Here is a 17,127-nt window from a genome sequence, read left to right on the forward strand (position 1 = left end):
GTATTCAGGTATCGGTGCTGTTAAGTGATTAAACTGAAAATTTGCTAAGGATAAAAAGAAAAGTGAGAGCCCACTGTCTGGCTGGAAGTAGAAGGGGGAGAAATCCACCTGTTTGGGATTCTCTATGCAGTGAAAGCGGGAGTAATACTTGGCACAGCTTTTGCCTTGTGCTGAATAACAATCATGTTTGTAACAAGCAAACATAGGTGCAGAGGCACCGCTGCTTCGGCAGACACAAGCGAGCTAGGTTCAGCTGCCCAGCCTTTGTGCTGCTGCTCTGTCTGATTTGCTCAAACACATGAGCACCAGCAGAGAGCTTGGAGCAATTTTAGAAGATGTTGCCCAGATCCCAGAGTACCTTAATCTCAGGCATGACTGTAGCTACAAAGATTGCTTTTGTTTTAGTTAGAGTCCAAAATGCCTTAAGAAGAAAAAAAGAAAATAAATAAATAAAGATCTATTGAACAGGTTCCTTTCAAACACGGGGAAACTGAGGCAGAAGCCTGAGAGTATCATACCAAGTATGAAGAAGTGGAGCCCCATATCTGTCACATTGGCTTTGGGTCTCACCTTCTGTCATGCAAAATACAGTTACAACATCCCTAATCCCTGCAAAATATCAGAAATCCTGGAAGCCTCTTTATGCACCATCTTTTTAAAACCATTTACCACAAAGCACTAGAGACTATACAGCAATATTTAATTATGACGTATCACCTTTCACTCCAAAGACTCCTGGGTTGCTTCCTCAATTATATATGCCACCGCTGAAAGGCAGCTGCCTCTGGGGCAGAGGCCAGTGGACAACCCACATTACACCCAAGGGAAAGTTTTGGTCAGAAACCTGCTTTTATGAGAAGTGTCAGTGAAACTTCAGAATCCATCATGGGAGATTAAAAAAACAAAAACAAAAAACAGCCTGGCATGGAGCAAGCTGTGATGAACTCAGTTAACCCGCATTAGGAATACAAAAAGATCCCCAACTTATTTCATCATTATTGCTTTGCAAAAAATCTAGGAATTTCAAGCGCAGTGCTGTGACCACACAGTTTATGGTGCTGGGTCTGCGCACTGCCAGATTACCCAGCAGCACAAATTTGATGCATACCAGGCACAGGAGCATGATCATACTTTTATTGAATGGACCAGAGTGCACAAGATGGAGGTTAAGGCTTCCTTTTTGCAAATTTAAAAGCAGACTCAGAGGATGGGGACAACTTGTGAGTCATAAAGCCAGCATGGTGCAGGCAGGTGACACAGTCTGATGTGGAACAGAACCTGTTGGGATAAAATTAAGCCACTGTATTTTATTTTATTTTATTTTATTTTATTTTATTTTATTTTATTTTATTTTATTTTATTTTATTTTATTTTATTTTATTTTTGAGCAGATTTGAGCAAGGCAAATGAGTTTATACAGGATCAGTATCATGCACCAGCAGCATGTTTAATCTGCTGCTCAGAGCCCTGGGGCTAGATTTATCACATCTTTGAACCTCAGCCTTAGTTACTTCCTGTGCCCCTGATACTCTCCCAGCTTTGGCAGGGAGCTGGAAAAATGACTGTGGCAGCTATTTTCCATCCATACTACAGATCCCACAGAAAACAACCTCTCCCTTGCACCTGTCTTATGTCATTCTGTAAAGCAAAAAGGTAGAAAGACTTCCTTTTCAAGATAATAATAACAATAATAATAATAATAATCTCTTGCTAAAAAAATCAGAGATGGTCTGGTGATGTTCAAATCCCAACCAAGCATAGCCCTGAGCATTCTGCCCTAGGTGACCCTGCGCTGAGCAGCACAGTAGACTGGATCATCTCCAAAGGTCCTTCCAACCTCAGCCATTCTGTGCTTTTGTGATTTCTTTTTTGCCCTTCATCTCCAACACTGGGCAAATTGGACTCACTACTGTATAACAGTTTTAAATACACCGCTAAAACTCCCATCTATATGATAAACCTGGATATAGATGTGCATAAAAGATATGTGGATATACACCAGATACTGTACGAGATCCTCAACTCAAACGGATAATTGTGTCCAGAATGACCATATGTGAAGGCCTGTAATCCACAGATTATCTACAAAGCCAACTAACTAGGGCATGTGGTTCATTAATGGGGAGAGCTGATGCAGAGGGGGTTACACAGAAGAAAGGTGGTTGCTCTTCATGAGGTCCCCTGCTCTCCATGGCATCCACTGCTTTTGCTCCAGTCCTTCCACCTCTGCCTCCAATTTCTCCTTGGTTATGTGAGGATTACTTCTGAAAGCGCGCAAGCTATCTCAGGTATGATCTATCCACATGAAGATAAGGTGCAAAGATTAGTGACAGCTACCAGAACAACAGCAAAAAAGTAATCTTCACTCGTTTCCTTTGGATTGCCTCGAGTCCAAGTGCTACTGGCCCTCTGCACTTCCACCAGCAACACCAAGTGAAACTGACTGATGGCTCTGTCACAGTGTGTCCAAACCCAGCAAAGGGAACCAGAAAAAGGGGAAAAGACAAGACAATCTGAAGATTTCTCACAGCCAGACGAGGCTGTGAGCATCCCTTCCCAAGATAAAGAGACAGAAATAAATGAGAGCCCAAAGCATATCCATAATTACAGAGGCATGTAAGTGTGCACATTACACATGTGTGTATCTGTCTTCTCAACACAGAGACATTAAGAGTAGATTATGGAATCATATTTGACTCCATAATTAGGTTTGAGAGTCCATAATTAGATCAGATAGTCACCTTTCTATGTAAGTAACTAACTATCGTGCCACGCTGAAGGGAGGGCCAACTGAATGATTAAACAACTGACATGGCCATAAATCACGAGGCCCATAAAAGCAATACTGCCCAAGGTACAGCTGTGGCAACAGCCAGCCTAGCAAAGCACCCATCTGCGGTAGGAGGAGAGATGCCCATCATGTTGCCCAAGGACTTTTACAAGCTCCTGCCTGAGAACCGTGCCAAGGTTTCATAAATCCACTCACTCACAACCTAGAGCTACATCTGGGTGTGAGGGAAGGGATTGTGGCCACCAGACCTGTAAACACCTCCTGCTGCTCACTGAAGGTCCCTGAAGGACAAACCTCGTACCACTTGTGCCCTCAGAGGCCAATGTTGCTGCAAAGCTGGGCTCTATTCACCGGATTCACACCTCTGAATCAAGGGATAGTAATATCAGAGAGCATGTCATAAAAATGACAAAAACACAAACACATCATCCTTGCATTGTTACCCATCATCCTTGTGAAGTTTAGGCCTCTGGGACACTAAAAAGCAGAGTGAGATGCCAGCTGTGCTCCAGCTCATTATGACACAAAGAGCCAAGCCAGGAGATTTGCCTACGTGGGGTCAGCGCCAGGTTGTCAAGCCTCCAGACTATGCATTGTCACTCCCAGCATAATGTATATCCCAAGGTAGCTCCTGAGATTAGCCAGCAGAATATCCTGAGCACTCTGTTGGCTGCAGCAGTGCATGCTGCTATGAGCACAAAGCTTATTCCAGTAACAAGAGCCATAAAACTTGTTGGGAAAAAGAGACAACATGCATGAGAAGGGGACTTCAAGTGCTATCTCCATTCTACCCTGCTCTTGCCAAGTGCACCATCCTGGAGGTACTGGAAGCCACTCCAAGCTACAAATGGAAAGTTTTATGGGTATGTAGGGAAAGGATATTGGCACGGAGACCAGCCACAGAAAGCAAAGCCCTGTACAATTCCATCATCTGTGTTACCAAACTTTCCTAGATTGCCTCTGTTCTTGGAAAGCTGCCATCAGACACAGTAGCCTCCTTCTAACACCGTCGTGGTAGGGCAGTAATCTCTCCTTCTCCCTCTGATCAAACATGTCCCTCTGCTCTCTGAAATGTGTTGAAAATGATTCCTCTATATAAATCATTAACGAAAGCTTTGTTTTTATTTACTGCCACTACCACGGGACTCCTTCCTCTTCTGTTTTTTCCCCTCCTCCATTATTTCATTTTTGCTTGCACAAGTGCCAAATACACCAGCTTTCCCTCCCTTCAGGAAAAACAAAGAAATAAATAAAATAAAACAACACATCTGATAGGGGATGCACCAGATCTTGGCTCAGCATCCATCCCTCAGAGCCGTAAGTGATGGCACAAGGAGGACCAAAAAGGCTTTGGTCCAGGATCTATCCTGTGCCCAGTCTAGAGGCTGTACAAACAACACATCCCATGTTACCCAATTCTGCATGCTTCAGATGAGGCGAGGAATAAGGAAGGTTGGATTTTGTCCATGGACGCTTGCAGTGTGGATTTCTGTGATAAGTAAGCAGTGTTATCTTTCTTGGTGCTGTAAAATGTACCACGTATCCCCAGCATCAAGAGGGACTGTGGGAAAACAGAGCACATAAAGGGCATGCAGGGAGAGCACTAATTTGGGGTATTTAGAGGAGGGCACTGAGACTGTTTCCTTTCCTTGCACAACAGATCAGTATTTTGGCTTTGAGGAGGAGAGGATGTCTGGGCCAGGGAAACAAGAAAGTCCCTTAGAGCCCTGTGGACTGCAGGAGGTGAACGCAGAGCAGGACACAGGTGGACGTGGCTGGATGTGCACAAGGCAAAGGGCAGCCCGCACTGCCCGGACAGAGGAGTCAAGAGGCATAACCGTTAGATGGGAGCGTGCTGGTGGGAAGACCCGAGGACAGGAATAAAGGCAAACAGCCTGCAGCTGCTGTGGGCAGAGGAAAGGAGTAGCCTCTATTGAAGATGAAGAGGAAACAGTTACAGAAGTGCCAGGACACCTTGAGTCAGAGGGGAGATAAGAGCCTGCTGAGTACCTGCATGCCCCAAAGGCCTCTCCAGCTAAGCTACTTCATTGTGCTCTTTGAGAGGCATTGCACACGTCCTGGGAAAGTCATTGTACATGTCTGGGTCCAGCTCAGTCCACAGAGGCAAACAGGCAGGGAACACTCAAATCCCCATCTGAGCAGGGCCAGGACTTAGGGTCATTACTTCCTTGTAACCCCACAGACTTCGGGAGAATATTAAGGGTCAGATTGGAGGCAGAATTTGGGGGTCATCTCATGTCACGAATGACCTACAGGTCCCCATGCTCCCAGTCCAAGTCCTTCACTTAGGGCTCTTGGGGCCTGAAGGTCCCTACCAAGGCACTCCCCAGAGGCAGAGGGGTGATGGATGCAGGTTTGCATAGGGTCCCAGTCCCCACCATGGGCTACGCTGCAGTTAATTGTTATTGTAATATTTCATTATCTTGTTAGAGGCTTTTCTTCAGGCCCTGGAAGGTCTGAGAGAGGCCTTAACAAAATATTCTGGTCTGAAATCCATGCGTGAAAGTTAGCATGTTTTACAAGCAGATGTGTCTGCAACTCTGATGAAAGGATGAAGGAGCAGGATCAGTGTTTCTGTGACTACCTCAATGACACAATATTGGGATCTAATGTAAATCAGCACCTACAGCAAGTGACATTTATGGCACTTATTCAGCAGGATTTGGAAGGAAAGTGCCTCACTGTTAAAGCCAAGTGACTAAAAGATCCTGATTGACTTTAGGATGTCCACAATGACACTTTTAAATTGTCATAGCTTCAGAAGCCATGATCTTTTTTTTTTTTTTTTTTTTTTTTTTTTGCTACCCTCACAGACTAAGAGAAGACGGGCCTTCAAGAAGCCCTGTGTTTATATCCATTTATCAGCTCAAAGTCCAGCCGGTTAGAATGTTGCCCTGTTTAAAAGCATATGGTTAGAATAATTTAAAATAGAAAAGTGTTTCCCCTTCTTCCCCCACTCTCACTTTTTCTGAATAAATTGAAAAAAAAAAAAAAAAAAAAAAGGAACAACTGACAGCTGGAGGGAATGTATTCAACCTTTCAGGAAGAAAATTGCCATCAAGCAAAGAGAAAGCATGACATTTTTCAGCCCATTAGGTGAAGGTTTATGGTAGTTACGAGGATGTGAATATATGGGTTAATATTTTAAACTGTTTTGCAACCTTAGGAATAATGGGCATGTATAATAACACTTTGCCCAGATGCCTGTTATAATACTTTGCATGTATACAATCCTGTTCAAACACTTACTAAACTCCCCTAGTTAAGCTCCACGTCTCTGATCCCTTCTGAAAAAGAACTGAAGAATTCAGCAGAGAATTATTTCCCTGTACAAAATTCTATTGAATCCACACTATAGAGCTCCATATGAAGGCTTTAGAGGGGGAAAAAAATACAACAGGAAGGATTTCCTTGTCTAGCAAAGTAATAGAATTTCAGAGGAGTTTCAGTGGAAACCCCACTGCATTCTCCAGAGCCAAAAATTTAGCAAGACTTGAGGAGAGGTGAGTATGAATAACAGCATCCCTCCAGAACACGCTGGGTCTGGAAACACATAGGGAAGTTAGGCCAGTATCCAAGTCTTAGAAATCACATCAGTAGGATACTCAGGATATGTGGATTCATATGGAGGAAAGACATGCTTGTAACGCCTTGCAGCTTGACCTCTGGTTTGAGTATCATCATTTTCTCCCTTCCATCTTAAAACCAACTTCCCCATCTGCTAAAATAATGGGACAGAAACAGAATGATTCATTGTATACATATGTATCTCTCGGTTTTAAAGGTTAAGGCTAACAAAAATTTCAAAGTAACGTTAAACCTCAGGCTTCCGATCTTTAACCCATCTCTAATTTTGAGGTATTCAAGTGAGTCCTGGGTTACCCCATGTCTGCCTACCACACATTCTTCTGAACAGCTCTCCCAAGCACTGTTACAGGAGATACTGTACTAGAGTAGGGGAAACTTTAATCTCATCCACTGACACATTCATACGATCCTTAACTGCCCAGGACTGCACAGCAACAGGAGCAGCATCCCACTACTTTGGAGAAAGTGAGAAGCTGAGTAAGGGTCTCCCCAGCCATAGAGTTTAGCATCAACCCCAGCGCCCATCTCCACAAGGCATTTCCATCCTAGTATCAGAGGATGCAGAGCAGAGCATCATCCCACCCTGTGCTCCTGTATTCACTGGGGCAGGTCAGGGCCTCCCCGTCACCTATTGAGCTCAGGTTTGCACAGAAATTGGCCAGATCTTGCATGGCTTTTCCACACACTGAGCTTGCTTTCAAAAAAACTACATCAGACTCATGAGCCCTGCAAGGGGAAGACAACTCCAGTTCATCCTCACCACTTGCACAACCCCTTGTTTCCCCACAAGACCCCTGTACTGGATGCACATATCTAAGAGCCCCACCAGTCACCACTCTTAAACAAGAGTATCTGGTCTGTGAGCAGCACCACTGACTAAATACTTCTTTGGTGTCTTCCTGTTCTGCCCCCTGTGCTTTAGCCCCATCACTTTCCTCTTCATATCTCAAGTCAACAAAGTCATTGTCACACATTGACAACAGCACATGGGTTCAGAGGACAGGCAACTGGTCAAAGATCATGGAGATACAGAGGTCTGGGACCTTGCAAAGTTCTCCAGCCGGGAACTTTGGGAAGTAAACGAGAGACAGAAAGATCAAAACCAAGCCTGGATCAAGTCCTTTCCGTCTCCGGGGTGTCTGAGGTCTACAGTTTCAATTTGGCCTTTTGTAGAGAGAGTTGTCTAATCTGAGAACTCTTTGAAACATTCAATTTCATAAAAGACAACAAAAGCCTAAATGAAATAATGTCAGAAGATTGCTTTTCATATCCAGCTGCCCCACAGCTTACAGTAAAAGCTCATCATTGTGTTTGGACAATCTGTGCTGCAAAGTAAATCCATCTCCAAAAGGGAAAAATAGCCCCGAACTCTGCTCACTCTCAAGAGCTGATAAAGTGAATTTAACCACCCCCTACTTCCTTCACACATTTCCCCAGCTCTGAAGGTCAAGACGTCAAATTCTCTGACTGCTTTTATTTAGTTTAAGGAATGATGTAGCCTTCCTTTTTCAGCCCCAACCATGAATCCCCCAAACCTTGCTCTCCCTACCAGTTAGACAGGACCACCAAATCCAGGCAGCTGTTGGGGAGCTGTGCTTGTTCACAACACGAGTTGGCTGAGCAGGTCTGAGGCACAATGAACTTCTGAAGCCATATCAAGTGAAGCTTTTACAAAGGAGAAGGAAAAAGAAGCCATCTCTAAGGGTTTGAGAGCATCACAAAAGCAATTGTGCTAACAACGCACACTTTCAATGTGATTTCCTATCAGAAGGCAAAGCAATCCCAACCTTGAAAGTTTGGAAATCATTTTCAAATCTGACAGTCCCCCAGGCTAAAACCTGAAGCTGAGGGGTTTTAAAGCCCATCTTTAATCAAGATGACAATTTCCTAAAAGGATGAGTCATTTTATTTCCTCCACAATAATAATGGGAAAGAAAACTTTTTTTTTTTTTTTTTTCAAGTTGGAAAGAGAGAAAGTAACAAGAGCAGAACCTATAATAGCAGCAAAACCAGTCCCAGTAGAAACCACAAGCCCTGCAGCAAAACATTGGGAACGTTCTCAGATGAAGTTCTCCCACAGACTCCCGCCTTTCTTGCTAGGCTTTGGACTAGTTCTAAACTTTGGATCGCCAATGCCCTAAAATCACCTGGATTTCCCAGCAACAAGTCAGCTGAGGCTAGGTTTTGCAGTGGATTTCATCTGAACATCTATTTCTTCTCCTTGCACAACCCTGCGGTACTTCTCCCAAACGCTGTTTGATTGCAGCATGTAAATGCTCAAAACCCTGCATGCTCACATGTTATGGTGGGCAAAAGTGACAAGCTGAACTTTCTAAACGTGGCTTAAATCCTATTGAATTGGCCCTGCTGCAGGCCATGCATCATGGAGCACATTTTGTCAGGTATTAATGTTGCTTTTCAACATCGTTGCAGACCCACAGATCACAGATACTCCAGAGATGGGTAGTTAAGGGGCAGCAAGAAGGATGCCTGGGCATATGGTTAAACAAATCAGTCATCAATTCACTGGGAGAGCTTTCATTTCCAGCACAGCAATCTGTTGGATCCCAGAACTGTTTTTACGTGGTTCATTAGACAATAGCCTTTCTTGCTACTAGTTGGGTCAAGAGTCAAAATTGCTGTGTAATTGCAAGTCTCCAAGCACAAGACAAGAGTTTTTCAGTCCTGGAGGGTGTTGTCCAAAGGGGAAAGAAAACAGAAGGGAAAGATTATGTGTGAGCAATTGAGCCCTACTGAGAGGGCAAAAAAAGTCACTGAAACTGGGATTAGCCAAATCTTGTAATGGAAAACAAGAGTCCTGTTGGTAAGCTGGCACTTACACCTAAGAGACATGTGTGCTGGGGAAAGGAACTCAAAGGATGGGTTCAAAACAGACTAGAAGAGGAGATTAAGCAGCATCTGAAGCCAAAAAATGATGGACGGACCTTTTCAAGCATTTAACTTCTTGAGTTAATTAAGCATGTGGCCATAGCAGTTATTAAAGAAGAACAGTTCCCAACTTAATCAAAGTACATTATTGGAAATGATACTGAGAAACCTCAGTAGAGAAACCCAGCAAGTATCAAGTCAAACTAAATAGCTCAGTTATGATTATTATTAATAATAAATCATGGCCACTGTTTCTTTTGTTTGCCAACAACTAGCATAGTTTATGGCTCTGCACAAACCTAACACACCATTTTATTGCATTTCAGAGAGTGCATCCTCCTAAAATGATAATGTGTTAATAATCTATGCTGGGCTTTTTGGCAGGAACCAAAGAGCTCAAACAACTTGAAATAACATCAGCAAAAAATTATTTATTCCCCATCCCTAGTTGCAGAGAAAACAGAGGTTTTCTTGGCTCAGTTACTTCTCAATAGATTTCTGGTTTCAATTAAAACTTTGAGTCTGAGAAGTTAAAAAAAAAAAAAAAAAAAAAAAAAAAGCCAATAAGAGATGGAAGAGAAGTCTCCATTCACTGTGTGTTTCTGCTTTCCCCCCCACACCCCCCTCCCGCTTTTACATAACCCTTCCAAGCCAAGAGCAGAGGCTAAAGCACAACTACATTGTTTGGAAGGTTTTTCTCCTTTCGGCTAAAAAGCAAATGGCCAAAAAAGAATTTAAAAAATAAATAAATCATGGGTGTCTCCCTTTACGCAGGAGGCCAGCATGCGGCTTTGCATCCCGAGGCGATTTCCCCCCTGATTTCTGCAGGTTTAGGGCAATGCTCCCAGTCATCCCAGCCTGGGGCAGCCGGGTTGGGGGCTGCAGCCGCTCGGGGCTGTGGCCCCAACAGCCCTGTCCCCACAGAGGGCCACTGTCGCTGTCGCTGCCAAGGGGTCGCGATACGCTCCCTGGCAGCAGAGGGCTGGCAGCTCAGCGCCTCGCACACCTAACGGACGGACATTTCAGGCGGAGCCCCCACGGGCTCCCCAACACCTCAGCCTAGAGTGGGGGCACCCCATCGTGGTGTCCCCCCCTCCCCCCAGGGACCCAGAGTGGCCAGGGGACCCTGTCCCACCCCAGCCCCAGGGCCACTGCTGACTGCGAGGTGCCCTTGGAGCATCAGGCGTCGGGCCCACGATTATCAGCAGCGTTTATTGGAAGCGGAAACGAATCGGAAATCCTTCTCTCAGCGGCCTTTGTAGGGGCAGGGATACACGCAGGCAGCGGCAGGCTGAGCTGAGCACAGCGGGGCAGATGGTGCCGGGGTGCTGCACGGACATGCGGACACTCACACGTGGACATACGGACACTCACACACACTCACTGAATGCCACACTAGCACACTCACTCGCTCACTGCACACGGAACAGGGTGGGAGGTGGCCACTGCCTCGCCTCGGGGACCTGATCTCCCCCTGCCCGTGGCATGGGGGGAGTGTAAGATGGGGTGTGAGTGAGTATGTTAGTGTGGGTGTCTGTGAGGGTGTGTGAGAGTGTGTATGGGGGGGGGGGAAGTGTGAGCATGTGCGAGTGTGTGTGCATGTGTGGGTGTGCATACGTGTGTGTGTGAGTGCCTGTGTGTGAGGGTAGGTGTGAGGGGAGTGTGTGAGAGAGTGAGTGTGCAAGTGAGAGTGTATGTGTGTGTGTGCATGTGGTTGTGCATGTGGGTGTGAGTGTGTGTACACGAGTGTGTGAGCGACCACGTGTGTGTGTGCTGTGTGTGTATGCGCAAGTATGAGTGCATGTTTCTGTGTGTGCATGTGTCTGAGTGTGTGTACATGTGAACATGTGTGCACGTATAAGTGTGTGTATATGAGCATATGCGTGAGTGTGTGTGTGTGCATGTATGTGCATGTGTGTGTGTCTGTGTCTATCTGTGTGTGCAAGTATGTGTAAGTGTGCATGCATGTGTGTGTGTGAAAGAGTATCAGAGTGTGTGTGTGAGTGTGTCTATGTGTGTTGTGTGTGCGCCCGGGGCTGGGCAGGGAGCCTTGCACTAGGGCTGGGGCTGACAACAGCTGCCCTCAGCTGCAGCCTGGGTTGTGCCCCCCTGGCACACACACCCCCACACATGCACAAACATACACACAGACCCACATGTATTCACACTTGCACACACTCACGCACACTCACACACACATGCATGCACACTCACACATACATGCACACACACATTGACACTCTCACACTTGCACACACACATTTGCACACATTCACACACACACTCACACTTGCACACACATGTATCCACACTGCCACACACACTCACACACACATATTCACAGGTTTGCACACTCTCAGTCACACACTCTCAGGCACACTCAAACACACACACTCACACATACCCATACGCACACACACACTCGTATACACTCACAGACATACACACATACACTCACACATACACTCACACACACACACACACACACACACACTCACACTCACACTCACTCCCCCCTCCAGCTCCTCCTCTCCCCTCCCCCCCCTCCCCATCTCACTGGGGGCCACCGGGGGCCCCGTGGCGGCGCGCAGGGACTAATTACCCCCAATTAACAACGTGCCTCGCTCCAGCACCGAGCAGGAGGGTCAGGAGGGGGGTGTCCCACACCTCTAAACCCCCCCACACTCTCAGCTCCCCCCAAGCCCCCCCCTTGCCCGCTCCCGCCGCGTCCTTCCCAATGTCAGAGGGGCAGCGGCGCCCTCCCAGCGGGCAGCCCCGAGCACGGGGGGGGTGCACGCCCACCCTCACGCCCACCCGCTCACACTCACACTCACACTCACATTCACACGCACGGATCCCGAAAAGGTTACAGGGTTGCTCTCTAGCTCCACTTAACCTGCAATTTACGAAGCCGGGGAAGAGGGGGGGCTCTCTCCCCTGCTTTCCCCACGCCGAGCTGCCACCTCCCCGCGGCCCCGCTGGGGGAACGCATACAGGCTAGCAAATTTTGGGGGGTGTGGGGGAAGGCAAAAGGGGGGTACACATTATGCGAACTCCTAAAAAAAATGCAACCCCTTCCCAGCAGCACGCTCGTAACCGCAACCGCCCCCCCCCCCAACACCCCCCAAACGAGCCCATACACCCCCCCGGCAGCCACAAAGCATGGGGAGAGAAGGGGTAGGGGGGAGAGGGCTCGCATGCATCGCAGGGCACAGAAATTCCCCCCAGCCCCCCATAAATAAAGACCTTTCCGCGCCATTGCAAAGTCACAACACGAAAAAAAAAAAAAAAAAAAAGAAAAAAAAAAGGAGACGATATTAACTTTTGCATGCAGAGGGGAAAAAGGCAGGGGGGTAAAGGGGAGGGGGGGTAAGAAGCGAGGGGGTGAGACCCTCCCGCAATCCGGATCAGCAAGACAGACCTTTCCTCGATGCCTCCCGGTTTTTGTCGCTTTTTTTTTTTTTTTTTTTTTTTTTTTTACTAACCCATATCCCCCCAAAAAACGGCAGCGGGGGCTTCTTAGCAGCTTCCTCTTCTTCTTCTTTCTTCCTCCTCCTCCTCCCTCGGCTTTCCCCCCTTCTTGTCTCTTCTCTTTTAGATCCCGGTTTCGAGCCCTCGCCACAGCCCCCAAAGGTGCTTTTGCTTGTGTTGCGGCAAACCCATGGCGGTGTTCATCTGTCAGATTAGGGGAGCGCACGGCCGCGCAGCACACGCAGAGCGCAGAGGGAGGAGGGCGGGGGGAGGAGGGAAGGCACCCGGGGAGAGGGAGATGGACGGACAGACAGCCGGCTGGAGAGCTCGCTAGATAAATGATAGATAAATAGAGCGAGGGAGAGCGAGAAAGGGGGGAAAATGGCGTCTTGGAAGCCGGAATCCCGGAGTAAATCAAATTAACACGCAACACCCAGAGAGCAGTCCCGGCTAATTTTAGCAGGATCCAAAATAAAATGGAAAGGAAAAGGGGGGTGGAAAGGAGGAGAAGGAGGAGGGGGGTGAAAGAAAGCAGGAGGGGGGGAAGGAGGGAAAAAAAAAAGGGGGAGAGCAAAAATAAAAAAAAATAAAATCAATGCACTGGATAAAATCCTGGATTTGAAATCGATGGAGCTTGTCTCTGGCTCTCTCGCTTTTCCTTTTCTTTTCCTTTTTTTTTTTTTTTGGAGTGGGCCCCCCCTTTTTTTTTTTTTTTTTTTTTTTTTTTTTTTTTTTTTCTGCCTGTTTGTTGCTGCCGGTTGTTTGGGGGCCTTTTGCAGGGGGGCGCGGGGAGGGGAAGCGTTTTCGCTTTTGCTTTTTTTCCCGGCGAGGAGTTAAAAAAAAAAAAAAAAACGAGAGAAAAAAAAAAAAAAAAAAAAACGAGAAAAAGGCTGCTTTTTTTTTGTTGTTTTGTTTTTGGCGGCGAGGAAGCTGTTCCCTTTATTCCTGCTCTCTTCTCCGGAGCGGGCCCCGGTGCTGGTGCCGGAGGAGCTCCGGCGGGTTGCGGGGCTGCAGCCGCCCGCTCCCCCCGGCGCGCCGCCCCGCACCGCCCCGCACCGCCCCGCGCCGGGCCGGGGGAGGGCAAAGGGGAGGCGGGGGCCCCCCCCCCCCAAATACCCTGGGTCTTTAACGGGCGAGGGGTCGGTGCTCGCACACCCGTCCCCCGCTCCCGGCTCGGCAACGGGGTGTTTTTGGGGCCCGCTTTTTGCTCCCCGATGATTTTTTATTTTTTTTTCCCCATTTCTCTGTCTTGTATTTTGTCTTTGGGTCTGGGTTCCCCCCTCCCTCCCTCTCTCTCTCTGCGAGGGGCGGTGATTTATTTAAGCAGATCTGGGGGCTGCTGGCTCCAGCTCTCTCTTTCCCCGGTTTCTGTCGCTCCCGGAGTCCTGCAGCACTGCCGGGGGAGGTGAGGGAGGCGGGATGTGAGGGAGGGGGTAGAATAAATGGTAATGATCAAGCACACACACACATATATGCACACACACACACACGCACACTCACACACACACACACACACACACACGCTCACACTCGGTGTGGCTGCAATGCTCAGCCCTGGGTTAATGTACTCAACAGTGCCACTACCTGACACAACAGCAGCACTGATGGGGGCTGGGGAGAAAAGGCAGAGAAGGTGAGAGACTGGGCGCAGGGCTGCTCAGCCCACCCCAAAGTCTCCCCTCCCACTTCCCCCTGCACATACTCTTGTCACACCGCAGCCCCTGCGGGCTCAGGCCCTGGGCAATAGGATTTTAGGGTCCGGTGATCGCTGCTCAGACCTGACGTGGGACTGGAGGGGGCAAGCAAAGACCTCGACAGCTTTGTTAAGGTGAGAATGAAACCTCCCTTGTATTAATCATTAGTAGTGCCCAAAATACAGCTCAAAATCTGCCCTGGTCCAAGGGATGTGAGGGCAGGAACCGTGCAAAATCCAAACCCTTGTTTTTTTTCTTTCCCAGCCTTGCTCTTCCAGCAGTCTTGATGCCATTACTGTTTGGGCTGCCAGCTTGGGAAACCCTTACTCACAGGTGTAAATTGTTGGCTTGCCCAAGTAATCATGAGGGTGACAAGTAGAAACCCCAGAAAATGAAGGGTTGTGGGATGGAGCTGCACAAGTGCACTTACAGGTGAAGGTGATGTCGGGAGGACCCTGCCTGGGTCCATCTGGCAGCAATGGGGCCACTACCACCTGTTGCCATGCCATCCCCAGAGCGTTTCAGGAGGCTCAGAGCACACAGAGTTTCTCCCCTTCGCTCTGGTACAAACAGTAACCACAGGCCATCATCCGAGTGACCTGAATTCTGGGCCAGCTGTTGCAAGGACTACCCGGGTTGACCCTCACCAGCCACAAAGGCAAATTCGTATTCCATAGCCCCTTAAATGTGCAACAGTGTATGTGTCCTTCTATACTACAGGTCCCAGTGTAGATCCAGCTGGGTGGGAGGGCTCTGTATGGCCCAGGAGATGCCAGAATATCCTTCACCACCCCTCTTGAGAGTCAACTAAATGGGCAAGTATGTGTCCTTAAGCCCCAGTGTGCTTTCTGGGAAAATGCTTTCATGAAAAATCTCCTAGATGAAAACCACCCTGAGCCATTTTTCCCTTTATATCTCTCCAGATGACTCACCTCTGCCATGCTGCCTGCAAATCTCAAACTGATGAGGTTGGGTAGAGGCAACAGGCCGTGTCCGTCCTTCTTCTCCTGTGTGTCCTGTCCTCTCACTTCTCTCCACCAACAGCAGAACACAAATAAACAAACCAATAAAATACACAAAAAAACTATGACCAACAGATCAACCCCACCTCCATCCCAAACAAATACGCAACCTAAAAACTTTTGAATCGGAAATGTCACACTGAAAATGTTGACATTTCTGATTGAAGCCAAACAAGAATTGTCATTTCAAATCAGCACTTTGACATGGAGTGGAGGCTTGTTTGTTTAAATCAAATCACCCAACTGGAGCTACATTTTGTCATTTTCTATCCAAACACAATGAAGAGAAATAGTTTCAACATTTCTTGGCAGAGCTGAGAGTGACATTTTCCTGGGAAGAATTTTAGTTTCAAAAACTTTTGGCAGGTAAATCTGCACTGAAGACCTCCAATGACCATCATCTTCCATCTTGGAAGAAGCCAACCCACAAGATTAGGAAATAATTGGTTTGATTGAATTAATACAGAAAATCAAACTCTAGACCAAAATACTCCAACAAGAAAAAGAACAGCAACAACATCAATTTTGATTTTCCTTTGTTAGAAAATTATCTTTTGCTCATATTTAATAAATATGGGGTAAAAACTAACTCTTGAACCATTGTTCTTTTTATCTTGTTTTTCTTTTCTTCTTGAGACTATACATATACATATGTATTTAAGCAGCACCATTTAAATAATTTCAAACTGAGAAGTTCAATTTGGAAAGCAATCTAGATAATGACTTATTTAATGATCACTTGCTTTGAAGACATGGGGGAATCTAAAACTAAAATAAAAAAAAAAAAAAGCTTCAAAACTGTTACAGGAACTTTTTGATTGATCCAAAGTTATTTTTAGGTCTGTGTTACATATGACTTGCAAACACAGAAATATCACACCTAATTACCTGTAGACCACAAACTGAGAAAACCCATTGGACTAAATCTTGTAAGCAGAAAAAGAGCCATTCCTTTGAGGGATCACTCTGTATTATGTGTGAGCATAAATCGTTATGCACACTAAGTTAACTTCAAAGGATTTCTTAGCTATAGTTTTGTCTTCTATACCTAGAACATTTTGCTTTTTAAAAAATCTCACATTCTGATTCTTCAGTGTGTCAGGGAGTTAGTACAATCTGAGTGGTTAATATGCAGAAGGAAGTTTACTTTTCTTTGTTATTTTCACTTAAAAAACACCATGGCATTCATAAAGTTGGTTTGGTTCCTGCAGTGGACCTGAGATACATTTCCTATTTGTGTCTGATAATCTGTACATAACCTTGACTCCATGAGACTGGCAGATGTTTTATAACGAAGGCCATAAGCCTGCTATTTTTATATAAATAGTATATTGAGTTAAATATGTATACAAGCTTTTCTGGGTTCAAGGTATGAATTAATGTTAGGCAGAATTGTTGGGTGATGTGTAAATGAATGCAAAAGGATAAAGGTATCTTGCAAGGCCCCAGTAGAACACTGGCAGTGTTTTATGTGCTTCAAAAATGAAAACAAATCATTAAAAAACACTATTTACAATTGGTTTAACTGCTTAAAGTAAACCATTTTGTTTGTGTGTTTTAGCTTTTTAGCTCTCTAGTGCACTTCTGAGTTTTACATGGAAGATATCTATCTGCCTATCTACACACACATTGACTCTTGGGCATATGCTGG

The 17,127-nt window shown here is 46.3% G+C and overlaps 1 protein-coding gene across 1 annotated transcript in view; it reads right to left on the bottom strand.

Annotated features, from left to right (window-relative positions):
* The window catches only part of SETBP1 (SET binding protein 1), a 268,787-nt gene extending 255,323 nt beyond the window's left edge, over positions 1-13,464 (bottom strand). Inside the window, exon 1 of the mRNA XM_082783099.1 lies at positions 12,775-13,464. The gene's annotated coding sequence lies outside the window, so the exon portion shown is untranslated. The remainder of the gene's footprint in view (positions 1-12,774) is intronic.
* Positions 13,465-17,127: the final 3,663 nt, after the last annotated feature.

This window comes from Aythya marila (genome assembly GCF_965140915.1).
Source record: "Aythya marila genome assembly, chromosome: Z".
Lineage (NCBI taxonomy): Eukaryota > Metazoa > Chordata > Aves > Anseriformes > Anatidae > Aythya > Aythya marila.